Source organism: Nicotiana attenuata, unplaced genomic scaffold, assembly GCF_001879085.1.
Source record: "Nicotiana attenuata strain UT unplaced genomic scaffold, NIATTr2, whole genome shotgun sequence".
Lineage (NCBI taxonomy): Eukaryota > Viridiplantae > Streptophyta > Magnoliopsida > Solanales > Solanaceae > Nicotiana > Nicotiana attenuata.
The window spans coordinates 94,743-104,148 of NW_017671540.1; positions in this window are offsets into that span (position 1 = coordinate 94,743).

Genomic DNA, 9,406 nt, shown 5'->3' on the forward strand with positions numbered 1-9,406 from the left:
CTAAATCAGTAGAGGAGTGGTAGAGTAAGATTGTACAAAGAAGGGTTGATAACCTAAATAAGTTTGAGTAGCAATTGTGAACTTCAATTCTAAGTCATATGTGTTAACTTGTGCACTAGATTGACGTTGCTAGTCTATTTGGGAATTGAAAATAGAAGTTAAAAGGGCATTCGGCTCCAGGTATGTATGGCTAACTTTGACCTTTGTAAAATCACCTTGTTTGGCATACGAATATTTGGTATGTGATATCTACGTGGATTATGTGTGAAATTCTTGTGATTGGTATGATTTGAGTGTTTGTGGTGAAGTCTCCCGATATAATGGTGTAAGTAATTGGCAATAAATCAAGTGTGTGATTGTGAAAGTGTTATGTGGAAGAGCTGAGAAACAAATGATGGAAGGAAATCGTAAATGATGCAATTGGAACAACTGTGGTAATAACATATATGGCTTGTCGTGGGCAATTATTGTTGTGACATAAAATGCATATGAGTTGTTGAATATGATGGAAATAGTATTGTTGGTTATGGAAATTCTTTGTGAATTGTTGTTGTACTTCTTGAGAATTGTTGTTGTTGTGTTGTTTGTGAATTGTGATTTCTCGGTGGGATCAGGTTGCGCGCCGCAACACGAAGTAATAAGGTGTGGGTTGTGGTGATAAGGGTGGCCGAGGTAATAAGGGTGGACGAGGTAACAAGGGTGGAAAGTGATCGAAATCACTATTGAAATGAAAATATGAGAAAATTGTGAAATCATTGATGTGAAAAATGTTGAAGGGGAAATGGAGAGATTGTAAATTTGTTTAGCTTGATTGTTTCCTTTCATGTGTACTTGATTGTTGATTCCATTATTCCTTGTTACTTATGTATGGTTTGAGTTTGCTTAGGGCAAAGTTTGTTCATACATACCAGTACAATTCAAATGTACTGACGTCCCTTTTGTCGGGGTGCTACATTCGTGCTATGATTGTAGGTGGATCCATAGTAGGTACTCCAGTCCACCGACCGTAGCTCCCCTTCATCTTCCGTCAGCTGTATTGGTGAGCCCCTTTCCTCTCGGGGCCCCGCGTGGCTCATGCCGCTTTTATTCCGGAGTCTTATTTTGGTTTTTGTGTAAGGTATAGCCGGAGCCTTGTTCCCGGTAGGTACTGTATTATCCTGTGTATCTTTAGAGGCTCCGTAGACAGTAAATGTGGGTTACGAACTTATTTAAAAAAATGTATTTTTGTATGTTGGGCGATGTATGCGGTAAACCTCTTTAAGTAACAATGTATGTTATGTATATTTTGTAAAGAGGCATTTTAATTAAGAATGGATAATTCCTTGATTAATGAGCAATGAAAGTACGGGGTAACACGTGGGATAGGAAAGGCACCCAGGTCCGCTTGATTGGGGCTATCCGGTCGAGCGCCGGTCATGTCCCCCGGTTTGGGGCGTGACACATACGCCCAAATCTCATATTTTCCTACGGACCCTTCGGGACCGTCAAAATTCTAGTCCGGGTCCATTTACTAAAAATATTGACCACAGTCAAACTTAACCTTTTAAAGAAATCTTAGGGAATCAAGTGTGCCTATTTCAACCCAAACTCTTCCAAATCCTGAACCAACCATCCCCGCAGGTTGTAAATTAGTTAAAGCAAACGCGGGAAGTCTTGTTTAGGGGAACGAGGTTCTAAAAAGCGAAACGACCAGTCGGGTCGTTACATCCTCCACCTCTTAAACAAGCGTTCGTCCTCGAACGGGTTTAGATTAATACCTGAAGTGCCGAATAAGTGTGGATATTTGCTCCACATGTCCTCCTCGGACTCCCAGGTCGCCTCCTCGACTAGTTGGCCCCTCCACTGGACCTTTACTGCAGAAACCCTCTTGGATCTCAACTGTCGCTCCAGCCTATCAATAATGGCAACTGGCTCCTCCTTGTAGCTCAATCTCTCGTCTAGCTGAATAGTGCTGAAGTCTAACACACGAGACCAGTCGGCGTGGTACCTCCGAAGCATAGACACATGAAAAACTGGATGGACTCCCGATAAGCTGGGAGGTAAAGCAAGCTCATATGCCACCTCCCCAGCTCGCTTCAACACCTCAAATGGGCCAATAAACCTTGGGCTCAACTTTCCCTTCTTCCCGAATCTCACGACACCCTTCATCGACGAGACTTTCAAGAGAACCTTTTCACCGACCATGAATGATACATCGCGCACCTTCTGGTCCGCGTAACTCTTCTGTCTGGACTGTGCTATGCGAAGCCTTTCCTGAATCAACTTTACCTTTTCCAAGGCATCTCTCACCAAATCTGTACCGTACAACTTAAACTCGCCGGGCTCAAACCACTCGATAGGAGAACGACATCGTCGACCATATAGAGCCTCAAATGGAGCCATCTCTATGCTGGACTGATAGCTGTTGTTGTAAGCAAACTCTGCCAAGGGCAAGAACTGATCCCACTGTCCTCCAAGGTCAATCACACATGCTCTGAGCATGTCCTCCAAAATCTAAACTGTCCGCTCTGACTGGCCGTCGGTCTGAGGATGGAATGCTGTGCTAAGCTCCACGCAGGTCCCCAACTCACTCTGAACGACTCTCCAAAAATGGGAAGTGAACTGAGGGCCTCTATCTGATATGATGGAAACAGGCGCACCATGCAACCAGACTATCTCCCGAATGTAAATCTGAGCCAACCTCTCTAAAGTGTACGTAGTCACAATCGGAATAAAGTGTGTTGACTTGGTCAACCTGTCAACAATGACCCGCACTGCATCAAACTTCCGCAATGTCCGCGGCAACCCGACTACGAAGTCCAAGTAATGCGCTCCCACTTTTACTCAGGGATAGGCATCTGCTGGAGTAGGCCACTTGGCCTCTGGTGTTCATACTTAACCTGCTGGCAATTCAAGCATCTAGCCACATACTCAACTTTGTCTTTCTTCATCCTCCGCCACCAATAATGCTGCCTCACGTCACGATACATCTTCGTAGCACCTGGGTGAATATAATACCGCGAACTACGTGCCTCCGCTAGAATCCTCTCCCTCAAGCCATCAACATTAGGAACACATAGACGACCCTTGAGTCGTAGGACACCATCCTCGCCAATAGAAACATCCTTGGCACTACCCCGTAGCACTGTTTCTCTGAGAACTTCCAGATGCGGATCATCAAACTGCCGGGCCTTGATCTTCCCCAATAATGAAGACTGAGTAACCACACATGCAAGGACTCGGCTGGGTTCTGAAATATCCAACCTCACAAGTCTGTTAGCCAAGGACTGAATGTCCAAGGCTAGTGGCCTCTCCTCTGCTGAAATGAATGCCAAGCTACCCATACTCTCTGCTTTCCTGCTTAAGGCATCCGCGACCACATTTGCCTTGCCCGGATGATAAAGAATGGTGATGTCATAATCCTTCAGTAACTCAACCTATCTACGCTGCCTCAAATTGAGATCCCTCTGCTTGAACAAATGCTGTAACCTGCGATGATCAGTGTAAACCTCACATGACGCCCCATACAGATAATGCCTCCATATCTTAAGAGCATGAACAATCGCCGCCAACTCTAGATCGTGCACAGGATAATTCTTCTCATGAATCTTCAGGCGTGAAGCATATGCAATAACTTGCCCCCTCCTTCATCAATACACAACCCAAACCAACGCGTGAAGCGTCACAATATACTGTATATATCCTTGAATCGGAAGGAAACACAAGAACTAGTGCCGTAGTCAAAGCTGTCTTGAGCTTCTGAAAGATCGCCTCATAATCATGGACCAACGGAAAGGAGCACCTTTCTGGTTCAATCTGGTATGAGGTGATGCAATAGATGAAAAGCCCTGCACGAATCTTCGGTAGTAACCTGCTAACCCCAGGAAACTCCTGATCTCGATCACTGAAGTAGGACGCGGCCAACTCTGAACTGCCTCAATCTTCTTAGGATCCACCTTAATACCCTCTCCTGACACAATATGCCCCAAGAATGCCACTGACTCTAGCTAAAACTCACACTTGTAGAACTTAGCATATAGCTTCTGCTCTCGCAAGGTCTGAAGCACTACTCTCAAATGTTGCTCGTGCTCCCACAGGCTACGTGAGTATATCAAGATGTCGTCAATGAAGACGATAACAAAGGAATCAATATAAGGTCTAAACACCATGTTCATCAAGTCCATATACGCCGTTGGGGCATCGGTCAAGCCAAAAGACATCACCATAAACTCGTAATGACCATATCTAGTACGGAAAGCAGTCTTTGGAACATCTAAGTCCCGAATCCTCAACTGATGGTACCCTGATCTCAAGTCAATCTTAGAGAACACCCTAGCACCCTGCAACTGGTCGAACAAATCATCAATGTGCGGCAACGGGTACTTATTCTTGATGGTAGCCTTGTTCAACTGGCGGTAGTCAATGCACATCCGCATGGTGCCATCCTTCTTCTTCACAAACAACACTGGTGCACCCCAAGGTGACACACTAGGTCTAATAAACCCCTTTGCCAATAACTCCTCAAGCTGCTCCTTCAACTCCTTCAACTCTTTCGGAGCCATACGGTACGGTGGAATAGATATAGGCTGGGTACCTGGAGCCAAATCAATACAAAAATCAATATCGCGATACGGTGGCATCCCAGGAAGATCAGAAGGAAACACATCGGCAAACGCCCGAACTACTGGAACTGAATCAATCATCGGAGACTCTGCGGTGGTGTCCCGAACATAAGCCAGATAAGCCAAATACCCCTTCTCGACCATATGCCGAGCCTTCAAGAAAGAGATAACCCGACTAGATGTATCAAGTGTGGAACCCTTCCACTCCAACCCAGGCAACCCTGGCATCGCTAATGTAACAGCCTTGGCATGGCAATCGAGGACGGCATGGTATGGGGATAACCAATCCATGCCCAGGATGACCTCAAAGTCGATCATATCAAGCAACAGAAGATCTGCTCTAGTCTCGAAACCACAGAATGTGACCACACAGGACCAGATCCGATCCACAACCATAGAGTCGCCTACAGGAGTGGACACATGAACAGGAGTGCCCAAAAGATAGGAGCAATAACTAGAAAACAAGCAAATAGAGATGATACATATGAATAGGTGGACCCTGGATCAAATAATACCGAAGCATCTCTACCGCAGGCGGAAATAATACTTGTGATAATGACATCTGAGGCCAATGCATCTAGTCTGGCCAGAAAGGCATAGAATCTGGCTGGAGCGCCGGCTGGCTGGCCTCCACCTAACTGAGCAGTAGCTGGCCGACCTCTCCCTGTCTGGCCTCCACCTCTAGGACGGCCTCTACCACTTTGTCCCCCGCCTCTAGGCGGCTGGGCAACCGGTGCTGAAATCATAGGTTGCTGACCCTGCTGTACTGCCTTGCCTCAAAGCCTGGGGTAGGTCCTCTTCATGTGACCTAGATCTCTACACTCGTAGCAACCTCTCGGCACCGTAGCCTGCTATTCGGAAGCCTGGCCCTGATAGCCTGGATACCCACCAGAGGAACTCGGAATGGGTGGAGGACGGTATGAACTTTCTGGCATAGCACTTGAATAGGAACCAGAAGAACCTTGGGGACAGGAATACCCACTGGAAGAACCCTGAATAGCTGGCGGGCGATAAGAACTCTCTGGCATGGCGCTGAAATAGGGGCGCACCGGAGCACCTCGAGCAGGTGGTGGTGCTGAATGTGGGGGCTTGCTAGGCTGACCCCTCCGAAACTGACCTCTATCCCTATCCGGGGCACCTCTGAACTCTCCAGATAACCTAGCCCTCTTGTCCTGCTGCATCTTCTCCCTACCTCTCAAACGGTAGCCCTCAATCCTCCGAGCAATCTCCACCACTAGCTGATAAGGAGTCCCCATCTCCACCTATCGGGCCATGTTGGCCCTAATGCCAAAATGTAACCTTGCAACGAACCTCTGCACCCTCTCCGCATCAGTAGGAAGTATCATCAATGCATGGCGGGATAGCTCAGAAAACCTCGCCTCATAGTCGATCACAGACATCTGGCCCTGCTCAAGCTGCTCAAACTGATACCGTAGCTCTTCCCTCTCAGAGGGTGGGATATACCTATCCAGAAACAACTGTGTGAACTCACTCCAAGTGATGGGAGAAGAACCTGCTAGCCTACCAAGAACATACGACTGCCACCATCTACGGGCCCTGCCCTCCAGCTGGAAAGTAGTGAAGTCAACCCCATGCGACTCCAATATCCTCTTGTTGTGCAGTCTGTCCTTGCACCTATCAATGAAGTCCTGGGCATCCTCATGACGCTCACCCCCGAAGACAGGAGGGTGAAGTCTAGTTCATCTATCTAGCAACTTCTATGGGTCACCATCTGCAGCTGGTCTGGGCTCGGGCACCACTGCAGCAACTGGCTGAGCCCCATCCGCGGATAGTGCACCCTGAGACTAATACATTGCAGTTGCATGTCCAGGAGCCTGAGCAGTAGGGGTCTGTGCTCCCCCTCCTGCCTGTGATGTAGCTGGATCCGCTGGAAATAACCCAGCCTAAGTCATGGTGTCCACGAACCGCAGCATACGACCCATGACCTCCTGAAATCCCGGTGCTGTCATGAAGTTCGCCGGGGTAGGCTCAGCTGCAGGCACCTCGCCCTGCTCTTCAATGATGGGATCTTCCACAGGATCTGTCTGTGGTGCTACTGGGATAGCTCTGGGACGCCCTCGTCCCCTACCTCGGGCCGGTGCCCTCCCCCGGCCTCTGCCTTGGCCTCTAGCAACGGGGGGAGCAGCTCCTCCCGGGTCTGGAACAGCTGCTGTGCGCGTCCTCACCATCTGTGTGAGAATAGAAGAGAGGAAATTTAGTGTACTAACCACTGCATGATAGGGAATGAAGAAAGAGTAGTTTCCTAACACCCTATAGCCTCTCGAAGATAAATACAGACGTCTCCGTACCGATCCGCAAGACTTTACTAGGTTTGCCCATGACTTGTGACACCAAAGTGAACCTAGTGCTCTGATACCATGTTGTCACGACCCGATTTCACCTCAGGTCGTGATGGCGCCCAACACCACTGTCAGTGAAGCCAACGCGGAAATATTAGTAAGTTCCAGTTTTACTTTTTACAAAACAGTTACCAGAGCCTCTAAGTTTGAATTTAAAACAAACGATAATTAACATCGTACCATGATAGTTATACAATCCTAACACAAAATAGTCTACTAATGTGCGTGCCAAGACCTGGTGTCACAAGTATGTGGGCATCTAGTTGAATATACAAAAGAATAAATCTATCCTACTGACTGAAATAGAATAGACAACCAAAAGTAAAGAAAGACTCCATCGGGCTGCTGAACGGCGTAGGAAGGGAGCAGCTCACCGTGGAATCTCGGGCCGGATCAAGAGTATGCACCAGCCTGGTTACCAGATGTACCTGCCTCAGATCCTGTACAATTAAGTACAGAAGTGTAGTATGAGTACATAAACAATATGTACCCAGTAAGTATCCTGTCTAATCTCGAAAAAGTAGAGATGAGAGGTCAACTTGACACTTACTAGGGTCAAATAATATGAGAAAAGCGTTATACTAAGCATGGATAGCACAAATAATTAACAACTTATAGCAAGAAGTAACAGGTCCTTTCCTAGATAATATCACAGCTAGCCATTTACATTTCAGGGCACATAAACAAGTTCAGTCCACAACAATATACCTAGCAAGAAGCATACGCAAGTAGTGCCGAGGTCGTACGGCCCGGTCCAACATAAAAGTAAAGTGTGCACTGCCGGAGGGTCGAACGACGCGAACCATAGATGCATCTATTACCCCGCTCGTGAATCATACATGTGACGCGGTCAAATGTAATTAAGCACAACAAATAGGCAGACAAGAATATATCGGGGGAGCAATTACCCACAGAAATGTCAACTCCTCTTTAAAAGATCAAGAAAGTGATGTTTCTCGTATTAATTTCATTTACCACATTCAACATGGTTTAAGCAATCCAAATTAACCATAAAGTCACAAGAATATCACATAAAGCATGCTTTTGGGTCCTAGACTACCCGGACTTAAGCATAGTAGTGGCTACGCACGGACTCTCGTCACCTAGTGCGTACTTAGCCCCCGCATTTAGTGGAAAATTACTCAATTATTATACCTATACGGACAATTCCCTCTTACAAGGTTAGATAGGAGACTAACCTCGCTCCAAAGCATACTTCCAATGTCAAGAACGTGCTCAAACCCTTAATTTGGAGCCGAACGATCCAAAACTAATTAAACAAGATTTGAACTAGTCAATACAAGCTCAAGAGTTCGCATTTTAATTACTAAAGTAATTTCCCAACCTTAATCATAAGTTTCCTAAAATCCGACCCCGGGCCCACGTGTCCGGATTCCGAAATTTTCCGAAGAAAGTTGTTCTCTATAACCTAAGGATCAATAATATCTGATTTCTACTTCATTCCATAACAAATTTCGTGGTAAAATCTAAGTTTTATCAAAACCCTAGGTTTTGCTCTAATCCCATGATTTTTCACTAATTTTTGTGTGTTAATCTACCCAAAACCCATGTATTAAACTCACATTAAGTAGAAATAACTTACCTCACAATGCTATGTTGAAATCCCCTCTTTGAAAGCTCCCAAATCGCCCAAGTGTAGAGATAAAATGAAATAAATGGCCTAAGTCCCGTTTTTAAAAGCTGTGTCCAGGACTCTGATGTCGCATTTGCAACATCAAGTTCGCAAATGCAAACTCGCAATTGCGACAAAAGCTTCGCAATTACAAACTGGCCCTCCTCCTGCTTTGATCGCAAATGTGATCCTGGGGTCGCAAATGCGGCGGGTTCGCAATTGCGAAGAAATTGTCACAAATGCGACAACCGCCCACGCCTGCCTTCATCGCAATTGCGATGGCTTCCTCGCAAATGCGAGGTCCGCAATTGCAAACAATTCCTCGCATTTGCGAGACCTGCAACCTTTCACAGAAACACCAGAAAACTGGAGTGTTTTTCACCCCCAACCCATGCCCGAAACTCACCCGAGCCCTCGGGGCTCCACTCCGAACACCCACACAAGTCCAACAACCTTGTACAAACTTGCTCGAGCGATCAAATTGCCGAAATAACATCTAAAACTACAAATTCAACTCCAAAACGCATGAAATCCTTAAGAACACTCAAATTCCTATTTTTACAACCGGACGTCCGAATCACGACAAATCAGTCCCGTTTCTCACCAAACTTCACAGAAAAGACTTAAATATTATATTGGACCTGTACCGGGCTCTGGAACCAACATACGGGCCCGATCATGATCAAACATTATTAAATTCTTTAAATCCTTGGAATTTTCAGTTTAACAATTTTTAACAAAAATTCATTACTCGGCCTAGGGGCCTCGAAATTTGATTCCGGGCATACGTCCAGATCCCATATTTTCCTACG